Raw genomic sequence first — 21,312 nt, 5'->3', positions numbered from 1 at the left:
ACACCTTGTGCATGCAGAGTATTGCTGAGCTACAACTTCTCCAATGTAAGACTTGTAAGTTACAAAGTCAAGCCACTTCCAGGTTTCCTGTGCATATGTTATGCCCTAAGTACTAAGATGTGAACATTTTGCAACTCATCAAAATTAGTGCTTTGGTTTAAATGTACCTGATCATTTTTAGCTGAGTGTGTAACTGCTGGGGAGAGTGTCTTGGGGGCAGGGAAAGAGACACACCTGGGCTTCCCGTTTTGCAATCGCAGAGATGAGACACCACAAGAAAAAAATAACAATAGCTCCAGAAATTTGCTGTAAGCACTATTGACTTGTACTTAGTTAATTTAGCCGATTCTTTAAAAGGTGGGGGTTGTGGTCATGGAGAATAATGTTATTTCTAAATAAAAGTAATTCTTTTTGGACAAAGCTAAATCTTTTGTTACTTGACTGCCACATTCTCTATTTCTAAAAAGGAAAAAGAGAGATGGATTACATTAGATTTACAGAAACACAAAGAGGGGAGATTCCCCCACCTCTATCAGAACCCAGGGAGACCCAGGTTCAAACAGCTCCTTGGGTAACCTTAGGCTAGTAATCCTTTCTCAGCCTAACCTACCACAGAGGGTTGTTGTGAGGACAAAATGTGTATGCACGGGAGTGGTAAAACCACACATGCCAACCTTCCTCCAAGCAGATCAGGGAAGGATCAACATCAAATAGAGACCATTCTTTTGTTAAATATAGTGAAATTGATACAAGACTGAGCTGTCTACAGTCTACCAAAATCAGGTGTTTTATGGCCCCCCTGGATCTTGAGACGCTTCTTGAAGGAACTAGGAACCGGATGCTCTTTTATCAGCCTACTATTCTACACCCCACTCTTCCTTAAATTAGAAGCTGAGCATGGGAGAATTGATTATAATGCATCAGCACAGTCATGGCATGTGAAAGTGACATTTTTTCATTATAAGAAAATGTGGTCACAACTTGGGCATCAGCCAAGCAGGGAATCTGCAACTGATTTGAGTGTGGTACTTATTATTTTAAGTGGGGAGAGGAGCAGGGGCAATCCCTGGCTTCAGAGTCCTTCTACAAGGAGCTGTGCAAAGTCTGAGCTGAGACCTTTCCTCTTCGTGCAAGTCCTCTGTGCATGCTCAGGGGGGTGGGTCAGGGGTCAGTGGCAACCACCAATACTAGCCAATTGCCAAGATCAGCCAAAATCTGAGAACTTTACTGGGGCTGTAAAATGGGTAAAGCAAGACCAAAAACCCAGAAAAAAGGAATGTCAAGGGGGTGGGGTGGATCAAGAGGTATGAACAACAGGCACACAGAAGTCCTTTTGTTCGGCGTTTTATAGAACCCACTGCAACACATGACAGCAAGTCTCGAGCGACAATACACCAAAAAAAAAAAAAAAAGAGCCGCAGTAATGATAACCCACAGGACTGTACTCAAGGGTTATGCGGTCTGTGAATTACTGAACTCTTCCGAGTGGAAAGCACTAATTACTGAGCACAGTCAGTCTCTCTGTTGACTGCTGATCTCCAGGAGACAGCCAGTGAATAACATGTTGTAGCTTTTTCCTGTCATGACAGATAGTTTGGCGAAGAGGGAAGAGTGTTTGAAAAGCAGTTCTCTGACAGAAGATCAGGGGAGCTTTTTTGGCCTGCTGCACCACAGAGAGTGGGGTGGGCTTTGTTAATATCGGGATGCGAAACAGCCAAAAAAGAAAATCCAAATCTCCAGGTCGGCTGGCTCAGAAAACGCCATCAATCCTGATCTTGCCTCAGTTCAGGGCACTGGGCTTGGGAGACATCAGAAAGCAGAGAGGCTTCCTGCTGTTTCCCAGCATGAGTTTTAGGATGTACGCCCTCCCATCTCACTCTGAACAGCAGATGCTCCAGATTGTGATACTGTCGCAACTGGCATCTCTTTGCGGCTGTGAGACAGCGTAGTGTACTGGTTAAGAGAGGCAGACTCTAATCTGGAGAACCTGGTTTGATTCCTCACTCCTCCACATGAAGCCTGCTAGGTTACCTTGGGCCAGTCAGTGGCTCAGAGCCGCTTACGAAAGTTTGCAAAGTATATATCCAATAGGATTCGCATCGGCATAAGCACCTATCAACATCCACTTGATTGTACGGATGTTTGAACAATTTCTCTATGGCAAAAAATTGGAACTCAGTTGGTCCATGTCCCTTAGTTTTAAAGTGTGAAACCAAAGGAGTCACTAAAGAGCCCTTCTTTATAGTACTTTGATGTTCTACTATGTGAGTACACATTGCCCGAGTGGTCATACCAACATATAACAATTCACATGGGCAAATCAGTACAGAAACTACACCCATTGAATTGCAGCCTGAATAATGCATAAGTCTAAATCTGTAACCATTATCAGGATGTATGAATTCCTGTATCTCTAATGATCGCCTAATTTTCGAGCCAGGGATCACCAGTAGATTTTCTCCAGCTGAGCGCCAAGCTCTTTGAGGGGCGTATCGGGAGAGGCAGTCCAGCAGGTTCTCTCCATCCTCGCGGAGGTAGGCAATGGCAAACCACCTCCAAATGTCTCTTGCCTTGAAAACCTTACAGGGTCACCATAAGTCAGCTGTGACTTGACGGCACTTTCCACCACCACCACATGCACTATATCCTCTTAGCTGTTCTCATGTTGAAGTTCTGAAGCCCAGCTTTGTCTTAAATGTAGTCAAACGTTTTTATGGGCAGACAGTGCTGAAATAAGCACTGCTTGCATCAACCATGGTTATCCAAGGCAGGTGCGTTTTGTTTTGTTTTCCATAACCATGGATGGAGGAAAAGCCGGGGGGGGGGGGTTAAGCACGCCCTTCCCCCATGCCACTTCTTTCTTGAAAATTATCCCTTTCTCCCACCATTTTGCGACTTTTTCACTGAGACCCACATTCCTATTGAAGAAGAGTTGGTTTTTATATGCCAACTTTCTTTACCCCTTAAGGAAGAATTAAAACAGCTTACAATCACCTTCCCTTCCCCTCCCCACAACAGACACCCTGTGAGGTAGGTGGGGCTGAGAGTGTGTGACTAGCCCAAGGCCACCCAGCTGGCTTAAGAACATAAGAAAGGCCCTGCTGGATCAGACCAAGGCCCATCAAGTCCAGCAGTCTGTTCACACAGTGGCCAACCAGGTGCCTCTAGGAAGCCACGAACAAGATGAGTGCAGCAGCACCATCCTGCCTGTGTTCCACCGCACCCAAAATAATAGGCATGCTGCTCTGATACTAGAGAGAATAGGTATGCAGCATGACTAATATCCATTCTAACTAACAGCCATGAATACCCCTCTCCTCCATTCCCCTCTTAAAGCCCTCCAAGCTGGCAGCCATCACCACATCCTGGGGCAGGGAGTTCCACAATTTAACTATGCGCTGTGTGAAAAAATACTTCCTTTTATCTGTTTTGAATCTCTCACCCTCCAGCTTTAGCAGATGACCCCGTGTTCTAGTATTATGGGAGAAGGAGAAAAACCTCTCCCTGTCCACTCTCTCCAAACCATGCATCATTTTATAGACCTCTATCATGTCTCCCCTCAGCCGCCTTCTTTCCAAGCTAAACAGCCCTAAGCGTCTTAACCGCTCCCCATAGGACAGTTGCTCTAGTCCCCTAATCATTTTGGTTGCTCTTTTCTGCACCTTCTCAAGCTCTGTAATATCCTTTTTTAGGTGTGGTGACCAGAACTGTACACAGTATTCCAAGTGTGGTCTCACCATAGATTTGTCAGTCCCAGCACAGATCCCTGAGGCACCCCACTGCTCACATCCCACCATTGTGAGAACTGACCATTGATTCCTACTATCTGCTTCCTATTTTTCAGCCAGCTTCATGTGTAGGAGTGGGGAAACCAACCCGGTTCACCAGATCAGCGTCCGCCGCTCATGTGGAGGAGTGGGGAATCAAACCTGGTTCTCCAGATCAGAGTCCACCGCTCCAAACCACCGCTCTTAACCACTATACCACACTGGCTCTCTGTACAGTTGTAATCTACCTTTCCTCATGGTTCAAGGTGGCTTACCCTAATAGTTTTAAAAAATTCCAATAAAAAGCAGAATAAAATAACAAACCCCAAATTTCTCCCTCCCCTCTCCTTAAAAGATGCCTTCCATTCGAAACCCCTCAAAACCCCTGGCCTACAAGCAGCCATTGCAGCAGTTCCTGAAGATCTCCAAGGAGGGGGCTCCCCTCACTCTTCATGGAGCCCATTCCACAGAGCAGGAGCTAAGACAGAAAAGGCCTTGGCTCTGGTCAATGCCAGCTGGGCCAACTCAGGTGGTGGCATAGAGCCCACAGATGGCTGCCTGAGGGGCACAGTTGGAGCACAGGGACATACGGAAGGAGATGGTCCTTCAGGTATTCCTGGACTTGGGTCGCCTGCCAAAAGTTCCAGCCTCAACCCTAGAATCTTCCTCAAATATTTGGCAATATTTGATCCCTGATGCAGGATCTTGAGAAATACCAAACAGAGAGATCTGCAACAGTCACTGCGAATTCAAATTCTCTGCAAGCACGCAAGACCATGCCAAGAAACTAATGTTAGATTACCTGTTTAAGACACCAGCTACCATCTGGAGCTATGTGTACATTAGCACTCCCACTGTTGTTCCTGTCACCACGAAGCGGGTAAAAAAACAAAAGTGGAAAAAGGAAAATAACCCAGCGTAGCACTACCTTGGCATTTCGAACGCAGAACACAGCACGGATGTCAGCTCTGTCAGATGTGCCAGACCCAATAGGTTAGGGCTCCTCAGACAAAGGCAACAGAGAAAAGATAGCTTGTCATTCGACAGACTTTTCAGCTCAGCAAAAGATACTTCAGTTATGTGTACTGTGGTTTTATGTAATCTCTATTCAATGGAACTTTCTGGCATTCTGTCTAGGTAAAAATTAAAGATTCATTACTATTCAGTGGAGAATTTGGAAACTGTAAGCGAGCTCAGGATAGTAATCTAGCCCCCACCCAGACGCAGCAACCTTCAGGATATTTTACTGACAACAGGTAAACTGCATAGATCACCTTCAGATGGACAACCAATAAACTTGTATTTTCCAAAATTGGGGGGGGGGGAGAGAAATAGGCTGCAGACTTGGAATAATAAAATAAAATTAGAAACCACAGGTCAAAGATTTCCCAAAGGTCCTTTTGACTGTACACAGGTTACGTTTTCAACACATGAACATGCTGAAAACATACAATCTGACTGCACAGTCTGAGCCAAAAACCATGAGCAAATGAAACGCCAAACACCACAAGTGTCTCATTTTAGTTTTTAAACGTTTCTTATCAGAAGATTGTGTTCTTGGAAGCTTAAAAGCTGATCAGGCTTTCAGAAAATTACTCAAAATATAAAGGGGTTATCAAGCTAGAAGGCACCATCTTCTTGTATCATTGCTCCGCTGATACAAGTTATTTATCACTGCGCAGAAGGACGACAAGCAGCCAAGCTGACATTGCTCACATATTCATTACAAGAAGCAGGCTTTCGCTGTGATGGAATCAGGCTACAGTCAAGCGATGAAGAAGAGCCACCCTGACATTCCCCCCCCCCAGCTGTTCATGTAGAATAACCAAAAACTAAGATTTACGATGTATTAAATATTTGGAAAGGGGGATGAGACAACTGTAATGTAACGGATGCTCACTTTTTGTCTCACATTCAAAGGACACTCAGTATTTTTTTTTGTAAATACTTATTGGGCAAGACCGTTAAGGGGCAACCTGGTTTATATTTAACCACGCAGGTAAATGCTTTTAAGAATTTGACAGTCTCCTTTGGATTCAAATGTTTTTGTTACCGGAATTGGAATGGACTGACCTACTAGGATCCCACGTTTACAGTTGTGTTAACCAATATGTTCCCCCCCACCCCAATATTTTTAAAGGAACAGAGCGGGCCAGCATCATTGCACTGCCAATGGCTGTAACTGGGTTAACCATCCAACTCCCAATTCAATTTAATTCCTAACAGCTTGGAGGCATGGCTGTGAAACACACACGTCTTCTGTCTCCTCTTCTTCCTCGATGATTTCAGCCATGCATTGCTACAACCCAGGCTAGGCCCCCAGGTGTTGCTTTCCTCTTACAATCGTTTTCATGACCCGATCTCCACCATATTGCCTCCTCCACTTGTGCTCAGAGCCATCGACACGACACACACACACTGCAGCATGAGGCACCTGGATGCCAGCCCAGAACTGGTTAACAAAAACCCATCCGCGAACATACTGGGCTTTTCAAAGGTATTATTATGCCACTCGTAGTGCTGGGAGCAATATTTCTCCGTGACCATCCTTCATGAGAAAATCGATGGGCGCTCAACCACTCAATATATCACACGCTGATCCACATCCCGTATCAACAGATTCATACCCGCTTTCGTGCAGCCCTGTGAATATCTACTCCCAGGTCAGTCTATATAAGATTGCGGCTTTAATCACAAGGACTAAGCCTGCCACATTTTTGCACACTCAGAAAGGAGTCACGTGGAATAATAAAGCCAGGCTTACTCTTCTGCGACCATGTAAAAAGGATGCGCTGCCAAGCTGCAATCCTGGGCAACGTTACAGGGAAGTAAACCCCATTAAGCCACCCAAGGAAAGACAAACAGGATCAGGTAAGCACAGCTAGCAACTCCCAAGTATTTCAGACTCACAAACCTGGGGACCTATTCAACCCATCCGGCTAGTTCACAGAAGAAAACTAAGAAGCACTTCAGAGCTTGTCTGTCCAGAAGCAAACATCTGTGTGCCTCAGCCAGCCTCCCCCAAGTCAGCTTTTTACTCCAAAACAACATTAGATCGACACATTAAGGAAAAGAGGCCTGGCATGTGTCTGATGGAGCATTTATTTATTTACTTGAGGTATATCAGGGCCACCTTCTCTCAGCCATAAAGGCGCTACAGGCAGTTCAAAACACACACAAGTTAAAATATTATAGAATTGTTAAGAATCATCGTGTTCATTACCACATGGGGGGAGAGGGGCAAACGGGCCTCCTTTCCCTCGAAAGGGAATTTCAGAGGGGTAGCCCAGTTAGCGTGTTGTCGCAAAAACCAGCAAGGAGCCCTGTGGGACCCTCAAGCTGACTGGCTTTACCATCCTGCTGCTCTGTGTTGTGCCAAAGCATTATGAAAGTGTCCTTTTATAATTTGCAAAGTCTGATTTTTTTTTCAAGACGGATTTTAAGCCAGTCTTAACTTATTTTGCAAGCTGCCCTAAGGACCCAGGAGAGCAAAATGGCAGGTGTGTGTGTGTGTGTGTGTATAATATAAAATGTATATATTATTAAGGACCCAGTAGAGCAAAATGGCAAGTGTGTATTATTAATATTAATGTGTGTGTGTGTATACACACACAGGAGAGCAAAATGGCAGTGGTGTGTGTATGTGTATGTATGTGTGTGTGTATATATATATATACACACAGACACACACACATATATATACACATACACACACAGACACACACATATGTATATATAATATAAAATGTATATATTATTAAGGACCCAGTAGAGCAAAATGGCAAGTGTGTATTATTAACGTTAATATGTGTGTGCGTACACACATGTATATATGTATGTATATATACATGTGTATATATGTATATATACACAAATGTATATATTATTAATTGTCATTAATAATAATGACAAACAATTGTACTGTTGTATAAGCATTCAAGGACTAGAACCCAATCTACACAATGTAACCCTTTAAGGTGGCATAAGCCTCTGGGTTGTTGCAACAAGGAATCCTCCAGGAGTTTTGTTTTTGTTTTAAAGAGCAAGTTATACCCTAAAGGGAAACGCATTTCCGACCACCGCTTACCTTCCTGGCCTCCTTTAGTTCCCTCCCCCGACGAGAGAGCCACGAGGATGCAGCCCCAGCCAAGGTGGCCCGCAAGGAATCCCCCCCCCACCCCTCCCCAATGACAACAACCGTACCCGGCCAAGCCAGCAAGAACGGATCAATGCAAAGAGACGCCCCCCCCTCTATTTGCAGCCACAAGCCACAATCAATCGCCGCGCCTTCCCCCCTCGTCCCTCCCCATCTGCTGGCTCAGCCAGGCAGATGGTGGCGCTGGGCGCGGGGCGAGCGGGGCGCCCCGGGAAGCGCGCGCGCGCTCTCCCCACCATTAATTGATCGCCGGTCGCTAGGCGACCCGCGCCGGGCTTTTTTGCCGTTTCCCCGGTGCAGCAGCAGCAGCAGCGGGCTCGGCCATTGCAAGGGAAGGCTGGGAGCCTCCGGGTGCAGGCGTCGGGGGGCAGAGGCGATGCAGCATCGCATCTCTACCGCATGCCAAAATGCAAAAGGGGTGGGTTGGTTGGGTGGGGGGAAGGCTCCGGTCTGGAGTTTGCAGGCGCCGACGCCCCCCTCCCGGGGCCCCTTGCTGCAATCAGAAAAAAAAAGGAGGGTGCAAAAGGGCAGCCTCCTTGCTCCACCCGCCCCCACATCCAGCCACCCACCCACCCACCAGGCTGCTTACTCACCTCTCCTCTTGCCTATCACAGTCCCATCGCGCCGCAGAGGCTCAAGCCGCCTGCCCAGCGTCCTTTTTTTTTTTTCCCTCCAACAAGGGCGGCGGGAGCCCCACGGCCCGGTCGGAATCTGGGTCACCGCAGGGATCAAGGAAAGGGAAACGAGGAGGAGGAGGAAGACGCGCGCAAGGCAAGGCAGCCGCTGCGCCCTGGCGAGGCGAGGCGAGGCGCAGCTCCGGGGGAGGCTGAATGGAGGACGCGGCCGCTTCGCCCTCTGCTGGTGAGAAGCCGGCACTGCGGGCCGAGAGAGGGACGGAGACTCGGCTGGCTGCCTGCCTGTTGGGCGGGGCGGGCTTCCTTTGGTAGACCTGGCCTCCGGCTGGAGTCCCATTGGAAGGCCAGGCCAACCCACTGGCTTTCTTGGCGGTAAACCTGGACTCCGAGGAGGGGAAAAAGTCCCCCTTCAGAGGCCAGGTCTACCCATTGGCTTCTATGGGCCTCCGGAGGCCAGGTCTACTGCCAAGAAAGCCAATGGGTGAACCTGACCTCCCAATGGGGCTCAGCCGGAGGCCAGGTCTACCCATAGGCTTTTATGGCGGTAGAGCAGGCCTCCAGACGAGGATTCCGGACGGGGAGGGGGAAATGGCAGGGACTTACAATTTAATTTGTATCAATAAAAAAGATCACTATTAAGTATGATATCAAGTTTTATTCAGTGTACCTATAGTTTAATTAAGACTTAAAACTTTAATTAAAGTTTATTAAGTTAATAAACAGTGTACCCACCTATATAGTTTAAGAAATTTGACTCTCAAAAGAAATCTCAATCGTACTGTTGATATTTGGCTCTTTTGACTAATGAATTTGCTGATCCCTGGGTAGGGCCTTGGCGCTAGGGCCTGGGTCATAATAAACAGTGTACCTACCTATATAGTTTAAGAAATTTGACTCTCAAAAGAAATCTCAATCGTTGTACTTTTGATATTTGGCTCTTTTGACTAATGAGTTTGCCGACCCCTGGGTAGGGCCTTGGCACTGGGGCCTGGGTCATACATGCAAGGGGCAACGTGAGCCACGGTCCCCCCTGCTGCCTTGGTTAGCTGTCCCCTTGAGGACTGACAAACGAATAGGAGCCCGCAGCCATGCACAGCTACATCTCTTGCAGTACTGTTGTGCCAAAGTATTTATTCATAGGGTTGCTAACCTCCAGGGTACTAGCAGGAGATCTCCTGCTATTACAACTGACCTCCAGCTGATAGAGATCAGTTCACCTGGAAAAAAAATGGCCACTTTGGCAATTAGACTCTATGGCATTGAAGAAGAAGAGTTGAACACATGAAGCTGCTTTACACTGAATCAGACTCTGGGTCCATCAAAGTTAGTATTGTCTACTCAGACCGGCAGCGGCCCTCCAGGGTCGCAGGCAGAGGTCTTTCACGTCACCTACTTGCCTGGTTCCTTTAACTGGAGATGCCAGGGATTGAACCTGGGACCTTCAGCATGCCAAGCAGATGCTCTACCACTCAACCATGGCCCCTTCCCAAAATTGTATGTGTTTTTAGAGTGAACTCATGAAGCTGCCTTATACTGAATCAGACCCTTGGTCCATCAAAGTCAGTATGTCTACTCAGACCGGCAGTGGCTTTCCAGGGTCTCAGGCAGAGGTGTTTCACATCACCTACTTGGTTTTTATATGCTGACTTTCTCTGCCACTTAAGGAAGAATCAAACTGGCTTACAATTACCTCCCCTCCCACAACAGACCTCCTGTGAGATAGGTGGGGCTGAGGGAGCTCTTAATAAAACTGTGACTAGCCCAAGGTCACCCAGCTAGCTTCATGTGTAGGAATGGGGAAACCAACTCAGTTCATCAGATTAGCGTCACATGAACACACGAACCTGCCTTATACTGAATCAGCGGCTTGGTCCATCAAAGTCAGTATTGTCTACTCAGACAGGCAGCAGCTCTCCTGGCTCTCAAGCAGAGAAAGATCTTTCACATCACCTACTTGTCTAGTCTCTTTAACTGGAGATGCCAGGGATTGAACCTGGGACCTTCTGCATGCCAAGCAGATGCTGTACTACTGAGCCACAGCCCCTTCCTCTGCCGCTCATGTGGAGGAGTGGGGAATCAAACCCCTCCCCCAAACCCCACCCTCCTCAGGCGCTGCCCTGAAAACCTCCCGCGGGTTGTGAATAAATAGGCAACCCTATTTATTCACAACTCAATTGTACTGTGTGGACAAGATGATACAGCTGTAAATAATGTTGCCAATCTCCAGGTGGGGCCTGGAGATTTCCCGCAATTACAGCCAGTCTCCAGACTACAGAGATCAGTTCCCCTGGAGAAAATGGCAGCTTTGGAAGGTGGACGCTGCTGTTCACTACCACACCACGCTGGCTATTTAACTTACTGGAAACGTCCCTGGTGGGGTGGGCCATTGCTCTGGAGGACTGCTGGAAGCCAGGAGCAACCTGAGGTGAGTTCCAGTGGTGTTAGCTGCTCGGCTTGGACCTGGTTAGTGGTGGTGATGATGTCACTGGTTCTCCTGTTACCTTCTCTAGTGCTGCTGTTGGCCAGGTTGGAGCCAAGAAGCACCTCTGCCTATATCCGTCTTCATTGTCGCTACTGGCCAGGTGGGAGATGAACAGCCTCTATGGTGCTATAAGGAATGCATGGGGCCACACAGTTCAGTTTGCTCCTGGGCTATTTTAATGTCTCTGTTTGCTCCTTTCCTTACCAGAGGCTTGGAAAATAGCAAATGTAGCACCATTAAAAGAGAGAGAGAGAGATCCCAGAAATTGCAAACCAGACTAACGTCTGTTATGAGGAAATTAGCAGAAACCATTATTAAAGACATAAATCTAAAGCATATAGAAGAGCTGTATAGGGGAGGAAAAACTTCTGCAAAGGGAAGTCCTGCCTCACCAGCCTTTTGGCGTTCTTTCAGAGTGTAGACAGTGTATACTTGGACTTCTGACCCAAGGCTCATGAGTTAATTTAGTATTCACGGGAGTAAAAGGATGTGTGTCCTCTCATGGATTAGAAACCGCTTAATCAACATCCAGAAACAAATGCCGAGTAATACATTTTATTAAAACCAACCACAATAACACAACACATAGTGGAAGCTTTCAAGTTCTCCAGCTGGCTTTTGAAAATCAAAGAAAAAGAGGGGAGAGAGAAATGCATCGTTCAGGCCTTGGTGTTAAGGGCCTCTTTATCTGCACCCTGTGTAGGATGCTTACTTGGGCACAGGGTGTGCCTAGATGGTATCAGATTGCACCTGAGGCACTCTGGGATGAAGAAATAAAAATGGAAGCCCCATCCAGTAGAAAATGTCACAACCTATGTCTCTAACAGCCCATTCCTGAGGGGAAGGGCTGAGCCAGTAGCTGGAGGTGGCGGCACCGCGCCACCTCCAAAGGAGGATTCACCCCCCCTCACACCGAAGCCAAAATGCTGCCCTTACCCTTGAACCCTGCGGAACCGCTCCATAGGGTTCCCACGAGGATATCCCACCTAAAAAGGCGTACATCGAAGTAAGGGCAAAGGGGGCGTTCCCAGCCCAAAAGGGCTTAGGAGGCTGCCTACAAGGAAGTGCGCCATCAGGATGACGGTGGGAGGCTGAGCCAGCATCCCAGGGCTACGCTGCCGTGTTAGAGGCCCGACGCCGGCATCCATGCCAGTCTTACCAGCACAATGGGCTCTGGCACCGGTGCAAGTGGCATGGACACCGACGAGGGCCCCTGTGCTCCTCCTGAGGACTTTCAGTCCTCAAGGTCAGGAATGGGCTGTTAGATGCCCAATGGAATGCAAAAGTCTTTAAAAGTATAGGGGGAAAACAGAGGGATCACAGTGTGAAATACAAACCAGAAACACAATACACCGTGATAAAAAAACCACATCAACAATTATTTACTATGCTGAAGATTATTTATTTATTATAAAGCTGGACTCCGGTCAGCTAACAACATAGGATTACAATTAAAATTCATAAATATCTTATAAATAATTAAAACATTAGACTGAACAAGTAACAAACATATGTCTACAAGAATGACAAACTGTGGTCAAATAGTAAAAAGCCACAATGTTCATAACACTGTTTACGGTATTAAGACAAAATGTTTGCAGTAGTTGGTACAGGAATCCGGATGTATTCCCATTTCGAAAATCTTCATCACTTGAAACTTAATTCTTGATATACTGAAGGAGTATCCTAAGACGTAAGAAGGGATCTCTGCTGGTGTAACCGCTTATGAAGATTTTATAACAGGCAGGAGCACAAATTTAGCAAGAACTAACACTGATTGTAAAGAGCCCCGTGGCGCGGAGTGGTAAGCTGCAGTACTGCAGTCCAAGCTCTGCTCACGACCTGAGTTCAATCCCGACGGAAGTCGGTTTCAGGTAGCCGGCTCAAGGTTGACTCTGCCTTCCATCCTTCCGAGGTCAGTAAAATGAGTACCCAGCTTGCTGGGGGTAAAGGGAAGATGACTGGGGAAGGCACTGGCAAACCACCCCGTAAATAAAGTCTGCCTAGGAAATGTTGGGATGTGACGTCACCCCATGGGTCAGGAATGACCTGGTGCTTGCACAGGGGACCTTTACCTTTTTAACACAGATTGTGCTGGCAAGAAACGCTCTCTCATGTCATTGTAGGATTTTGGTTTCTCCCTCTATAGTATACCATAGAGTCTACTCTCCAAATCTGCCGGTTCCTCTAGGGCAGTGATGGCGAACCTTTTAGAGACCGAGTGCCCAAACTGCAACCAAAAACCCACTTATTTATCGCCGAGTGCCAATGCGGCAATTTAACCTGAATACCACCCCCAGAGGGGGCCCAGAGGGAGAGGCTAGGGTTGCCAAGTTCCTCTTCGCCATGAGTGGGAGGTTTTTGGGGTGGCGCCTGAGGAGGGTGGGGTTTGGGGAAGGACTTCAGTGCCATAGAGTCCAATTGCCAAAGTGGCAATTTTTTCCAGGGGAACTGATCTCTATTGGTTGGAGATCACCTGTAATAGCAGATCTCCAGCTAGTACCTGGAGATTGGCAACTAGTTCCTTAGTGTTTTCTCTCTACATATCAAGACAAATGGAAAGGTGTTTGGAGATAGCTTGTGGGCACTTCAAAGGTGGAATAGGACTACACGCCCCTCCGCCCGCACAGACCCAGAGGGTGCCGGAGAAGCCGCTGGAGGGAAAGAAGGAAGGAAGGAAGGGAAGAAGGGAAGGGAGGGGGAAAGGGAAGGGAGGGAGGGAGAGAAAGAAAGAAAAAGAGAGAGAAAGGGAGAAAGAAATGGAGCAAGGGAGAGAAAGAAAAGGACAGAGGGAGACAGAAAAAGAAAGAGGCCATTTATGCATGGGAGGTTTTGCCTTGGATTTGCCACTCGGTGGGGCGCGGTGGCAGGCTTGTGAGAGGCGAGCAGGGTGGGGCAGAGGGCGCCTCCTTCGCACCCACCGACCAGCCATGCCCCTCCGCCTGCACAGGCCCAGAGGGCGCCGGAGAAGCCGCCGGCCATGCCGAGTGTGAGCGCTCGGCTTCTGTTCCCCGCTCTCCCACCCGCCTGGCCGGCCGCGCACGCTCCAGCGGCGGCAATGGCGGCAGCTTCTGTGGGAGAGTCCGGGGGCCACCGCCAATGATGTCGGAGGTTCCCCACCCCTGGGCTACAGCCTCCCCCATCCGGGGCGGGGCAGAGCCGGAAAGGCCAGCGGCTTGGAGGAACAGTGCGTGCCGGCAGAAAGGGCTACGCGTGCCGGAAGTGGCACCCGTGCCATAGGTTCGCCAACACGGCTCTAGGGGAACTGATTGCTGTAACCTGCTGGCCCCACCTGGAGGCTGGTAACCCTCATACTGGTGCTATTTCATTTGTTCATAAATGGTTTAGGGCTGAGCAGTAAATAGGCCAAGTTTGCAGATGAGATGACACCAGATTTATTTGGGATAGTGAAATTCATAGAGCTCTGGTTCTGAGAGGACATCTCCAACTTGGATGAGTGCGCTACAACATGACAAACGAGGTTCAAGGTAAATCGGTGTTAAAGTAATGCACGTTGGGCAAAAAAATCTTAACTTTAATATATATGCTGGTAGACTAGGGTTGTCAGGTCCCTCTTCGCCACCGGCAGGAGGTTTTTGGGTGGAGCCTGAGGAGGGCGGGGTTTGGGGAGGGGAGGGACTTCAATGCCATAGAGTCCAATTGCCAAAGCGGCCATTTCCTCCAGGTGAACTGATCTCTATCAGCTGGAGATCAGTTGTAATAGCAGGAGCTCTCCAGCAAGTACCTGGAGGTTGGCAACCCTATGGTAGGTCATGAACTGATATCTGACTGACTAGGAAAGAGATAATGGTGGTGAGATCAGTGAAAATGTTGATTTAGTATGCAGCAGCATCAGGGGGGAAGACAAATTAGCTCGATGCTTTTGGGAAGCATCCTCACCTCTTGCTTGTCCCAAACATTTAGCATATGGAGCAGTGGATAGGTGGTGCAGTGGAGAGATTGTCAGACTTGGATCTGGGAGAGCATGGTTTGAATCCCAACTCTGTCACGGAAGCTCGCTGGGTGCCTTTGGGCCAGGTACACCTTCTCAGCCTAACTTACCTCACAGGGTTGTTGTTGTGAGGGGCGAACAATGACATAAGTGACTATGGGTCCCCCTTAGGGGAAAAAAGGGGTATAACAAATAAATAAATACAGATGGAGGTATGCTCTCTCGAACATGGAGGTTCCACTCCTTTAGCTATCGTGACATTGATGTACCTATTTGCCAAGAATTTGGGATGGATCACCATGTTGCCAGCCCATGTAAGGCTGACCCAGTTGTCTAATGTAGGGGGTTTGCTGTGCCCATCCTTCTTTCTGTCAGCTTCTCTGCTAGCACAGGGCGTGCTTCTTTTATCTTCAGTGTTTCGCAAGGAATGGCTCCGGCTTCCCAGGAGTTCAGCAATACAAACCTCACTCGCTTGAGTTATTGTACTGACACAGTGACTCACGGACTAAGACACCCCGCCTCAAGGAATTGGTAACCAGGGGGATTAGTCTCACACTGCAGCCTATAAGCAGAGCCTTAAATGCTTTGGTGGACTGAAGCCAGTTAATGTAACTCTGACCCTGCTTAAATCAATGGGAGCCGTGCCATTGACATAAATATCAATTAGGTTTTCTGCCCATTCAGCAAATGGCAGGGTGTTAACAAGAATCACACATGCTCTTGCCAAAGGACAGTGCGCGTGTGGGGAGAGAGGCACTCAACATTCAGTGGTGGTGGAAAGGGCTGTCAAGTCACAGCTGACTTATAGTGATCCCGTAGAGTTTCCAAGGCAAGAGACGTTCGGAGGTGGTTTTGCCATTGCCTGCCTCTGCGTGGGAGAGAGAGTTCTGAGAGAACTGTGACTGGCCCAAGGTCACCCAGCAGGCTTCGTGCGGAGGTGTGGGGACTTGAACCTGATTCTCCAGATTAGAGTTTGTAGGGTCCTGAAATACATACCCTCCCTTGTTGTATCATCTTAAATTCAAAGGCTTTTGAATATCCAGAACTGTTTGATGGATACCATTTTGTAATATTTTTACTTAGGAAATCTTGCACATAGGATTGGCTTCCCAGTGAAGATTTAAGGTCTGATATAAATGGGATGCTGGGAAGACAGAATAGCTTACACATGTGACATGGCATGTACTCAGCATCTCACTTATTTTATTTACGTTATGCATATTATTTTATTTACGTTATTTATAGTCTGCCTTTCTCACTTGGTCTCAAGGTGGATTACACAGAGTAAGACAACACAATCAACAAGATGGGACATGCAATAAGGATTTGGGTTGTAGATAGGGTTGCCAGGTCCCTCTTCGCCACCGGCAGGAGGTTTTTGGGGCCGAGCCTGAGGAGGTGGAGTTTGGGGAGGGGAGGGACTTCAATGCCATAAAGTCCAATTGCCAAAGCGGCCATTTTCTCCAGGTGAACTGATCTCTATCAGTTGGAGATTAGTTGTAATAGCAGGAGATCTCCAGCTAGTACCTGGAGGTTGGCAACCCTAGTTGTAGGACCAACGCAAAGTCTAAAAAACAACTGAAGCAACGCATAAATGGTAACATGACACATTAAATTATGCAAAATTACATAATAGGATCTAACTTACAGCAAACTATACACAGCAGTATAGACATTTTCAGGGGACAATTTTCCACATGGACGTTTCTGTCAAGGAAACCCGGTGCAACGAACCTAAAAGTTGAGCTGAAAATTATAACAAAATACTGATATTATTTATTACACAGTGTACACTAAATTAAAAAGACTGGGCCTTAAACATACAGGCTGATCAATTAAAATAATATATAAAAATCATTGCTAATTTTCCAACATAGTTGATGATAAAAAAAAAATCAATGTAAATGACCAATAAACAACCCAAACGCATTTAGGCCTATGTGGCCTTCTTCAGTGGTCATATATACATTTACATCTTTTAGAAACACATCCAGAAATACATATACATATAAAGGTATGCTGTAAAGTGATAACCTTCTATATTGTGTGGCCCGTTGTCACTTCTTGTTGTAAAACATGGAATTTTTTCCATTTAAATTGGCTCACACAGAGGTCTTACAATGTATTTCCAATGTTGTATGGATGATAAAACGTATTGGCCCTGTGCTTCTGCCATGGGAACCTCGTTGCAGAGGACCTTGGGCATAGTCAATTCATGCGTCCAAGCACTTGTATTTCATGGTTGCCTCCATGTGATCTTAAGGTGTAGTAGACCTTTCCTGCAGCTTCCCAGTGCACAGGTCAATCACAGAGATGGGCAGGTGGTCTTTGAGGGAAGCTTGCTTGCCATGATTCATCTTCACCACGGGGAGGGTCCGTGGATCAGTGGTAGAGCATCTGCTTGGCATGCAGAAGGTCCCAGGTTCAATCCCTGGCATCTCCAGTTAAAGGGACTAGGCAAGTAGGTGATGTGAAAGACCTCTGCCTAAGGCCCTGGAGAGCCGCTGCTGGTCTGAGTAGACAATACTGACTCTGATGGATCAAGGGTCTGATTCAGTATAAGGCAGCTTCATGTGAATCCCTGATAAGCTTCTGAAAAGCCACCCATCTGAAAACCCGCTAGGCTAGCACAATGGGGTTGCATTTGGTTCGCTGCTTCCTTGTCAAGGTTGGGATGCAAATTGTAAAAATATTGCTCACTTAGCGTAGCTAGCACGACGATATCTGGCTACGGCTGCATAGCTTTCCAACTGTCTGCCGAAATCGAATGTTTTGTGACAGAACTGGGTTTTGCCAGGCTTGTGTAGGAATTTGACTGAGGGGCAGAAGAGAATACTGTAATATCCGTTTGAATCAGAGAGATTCTGTAAAATATTCGCTTCATCTCCCCTGCCAGAACAGATATCAACCCTGGAAGGAGAGGTGTTTGCACCACCCGTAGGCTCACCAAAGCATTTACAATTTCTAACCTGTAAATCATTCTCTTTGAAGACGAGACAGTGATCTTCCGGTTTTAATATGCAAGAAAAGGTGTTCAGTCTTAAAAAGAAAATGTTTGATGCATGCATCTCCTGCGTGGGACTTATTTCCAAGTAAATATGCTTGGGCTCTGGCTGTTGATTCTGTCAAGCAAGAATTGCTAATGAGGCCGAACAAAAGTAGTGGCTTCAGGGCCAATTCACACATCTTGGCTCTACTACAGGTGACATTTCTGTGAATGGACATCTTTGAAAATCACAAATGCAGGGGAACGATTCCTGTAAGGACTGTGAAGAGCAGGGAGGGAAGCCTTTAAGCCTTCCTCCCGTGCTGCTTTCCTAATCGGAAAGGGCCCTTTACTATGGTTGCCAACCTCCAGGGGTGGCTGGAGATCTCCTGCTATTACAACTGATCTCCAGCTGCTAGAGATCTGTTCACCTGAAGAAAATGGCCGCTTTGGCAATTGGATTTTATGGCACTGAAGTCTCTCTCCAAACTCCGTCCTCCTCAGGCTCCGCCCCCAAAATCTCCAGGTATTTACCAATCCAGAGCTGGCAACCCTACCCTGTACACATGAAGCTGCCTTCTACCAAGTTGGACCACTGACCTGTCAAGGTCATTATTCTCTACTCTGACTGTCAGTGGATCTCTGGGGTCTTAGGTAGACGCATTTCACGTAACTCAGATACCTACTTCTTTAAACTACAGCTGCCATGGACTGAGCCTGGGCTTTTTGCATGCAAAGCAGATGCTCACCCATTGAGCTATGGGCTCAAAGGAGCTAGGGGGCAAATAGAGTTGGCTTCCCAGGGTTATTTTTAAAAAATGCTGGGAACTCCATCCATGCAACTCCAAGCGTCAGTTGTAGTTGACCTATGGGCTAGCATTTTCATCAGTTCTGGTTCTGACAATACCACAGCCCTCTCTTCTTATGAACCCAGACTTTGGGCTGCCCAAGGCTGGCATGGTCAGCGCTTGCCAAGGCCCACAGCCTGGCAGAGGGTGCGCTGATGACACTGGCTCCCATTTTCTAGTGGGGGAAGTCCCCAGTAGCAGCAGAGGAAACAGAACCATGCTCTGTGGCTTATTCCTCATAGGTAAGGACTAAAGGCCCAGAAGAAAGATAGTTGCTGCAGAAAAGTGACAGGCAGGGAACCAACTTCTGATTGGTATGTGCTTCCATTTTTTGCTTCTTCTTGCCAGAAAACCTAAAGGTGCAAAATGATAACTGGCTCCACCCAGCAGCATATTTATCTTTGCAAAAAGCATTCCATATAGGATGCTTATAAGAGTTTCCCCCTGAAACATCTTTCCTTACCCCACCCTCAGTGTTGCCAACTAAGGTTGCCAACTTCCAGGTGGAGCCTGGAGTTCTCTGGAAATTATGAGTGACCTCCAGATCACAGAGATCAATTGCTCTGGAGAAGATGGCAGCTTCAGAGAGTGAACACTATGGCATCACTTCCCTGCTGAGCTCCTTCCCCTCCTCCGACTCACCCCCCCAAATCTCCAGGAATTCCCCCGACTGGAGTTGGCAGGGGTTCTCTGCTGCAAAGTAACATAACTTTGTTACCTGCCGAGCATCGGTTGCAAAGGCCTATAAAGGTAGGGGTGCCAACCTCCAGGTGGGGCCTGGAGATTTCCTGCTGTTTCAACTGATCTTCAGACAATAGAGATCAGGTCCCCTGGAGAAAATGGCTACTTTGGAGGGTGGGGTCTATGGCACTGTGCCCTGCTGAAGTCTCTGCCTTCCTTAAACCCTGTCCCCCCGCTCCACCCCCCAAAATCTCCAGGTATTTCCCAACCTGAAGCTGGCAACCCTACTTCAGGAATAGAAAAGGGCCAGAGTCCAGTAGCACTTTAAAGACTAACAAAAATATTTTCTGGTAGGGTATGAGCTTTCGTGAGCCACAGCTCACTTCTTCAGATACAGCTAGAATGTGAATCCATCTGTCTTTAAGTAGAGAAGAGTGAATTCAGACAAGCATTAGTATGTAAATGTTAACAGTATGTCAATGTGAATAGCAGGCGTGATGGGATTAGGTGTGGTATGCAGAAGAGTCTGTGGTGTCCAGGGGAGAGACGGGGGTGGAGAAATCAGCACTGGTCATGAGCCATGAATGCAAGGTCTTTATTCAGCCCAGGTCAATGCATTGACTTTAGTTTGAATATCAACTGTAATTCAGGAGTAATTCTATTTCAGGAATTTACTTCAGTGTAAACGTGCCTAGGGCTGGCCTGCATGTCAGCATCACTGCGGAAAACAAAGCAGCTTTACTTATTGCAGTTTTGCATTAAGAAAATATTTATGTAGTGCTGAGGAAGTGTTTCAGAAATAAGGAGTTTCAGAAATAATGGAGGACGCGGCGTTTAAATCCCCCCCCCCACACACACACTATGTCAAACAAGGGGTTAATTCGGGCACGTCTGCGGGCATGACGGGAGTTGTAGGCGAAGAGCTTCATGGGGGTTGTAGTCCGCTTCCGTTCCAGCATGGCTGCCTCCGGTAAGGCAAGATTGCGCTTGCTTTAATCGGCGGCGTTTGGTCTTGATACAAGAAACAGCCTAGAAGGTCCCAACAGCTTAATCCAAGAGTTTAAATTGGTATATGATGTAAAACGATTTCAGTGCGTGACTTTGCAACCAGCGTTTAGACTCCAGCTTCTTTACAGCAAGAGTTTGTTCAGCAGGGATTGTAATGCACAATTTTTGGGGGGAATGGGAGGCTTGGAGAACTTGTTGTGAAAATCAGTTTTCAGTGGGATCATTTAAAGGATATTCTCTGATCTAATCCCTTATTTGTACTTTGTGTTAATTTTATATTAGGTCTTGATTTAATAATATTGGATAGGATAAGAACAGGTTAAAAATAATATTGGCATTAGCTCCTTTAGCGAAAGTATATACAATTTATTTCTAGATGGAAGAGGGAGAGGGGGAAGTCATTTTATTGTCAAATTAGTGATATTATTTTTTATTTTTATTATTACTATTTAGTATTGGATGTTGATTTTATGTTGATATATTAAATGAAGAAAATAAAAATTATTTTTTTTTTTAAAAAAAGAGTTGTTCAGCAGGGGAATCGGCCGCCTAGGCAGGTAGTGAGGCTCCCCCTGATTAGCAGCCTTCCAGCAGCGGCTGGACCTGTCAGGGATGCTGTAAGCTGATCTTGCGTTGGGCAGGGGGTGGGACTAGATGGCTGTGAGGTTCTCCAGCCAGCCTCGGCAATCCCAAAAAGCCACACGCTCAGACAGGCAGGTCCAAAGCAGGTAAACGTTTATTCAGGAGCCGCAGGTGCAACATGAGCAATCCACAGTTTCAAAGCTGCTAATGGCGAC

The sequence above is a fragment of the Euleptes europaea genome, chromosome 12, assembly GCF_029931775.1.
Source record: "Euleptes europaea isolate rEulEur1 chromosome 12, rEulEur1.hap1, whole genome shotgun sequence".
Taxonomy (NCBI): Eukaryota; Metazoa; Chordata; class Lepidosauria; order Squamata; family Sphaerodactylidae; genus Euleptes; species Euleptes europaea.
This window is presented reverse-complemented; position numbering follows the sequence as displayed.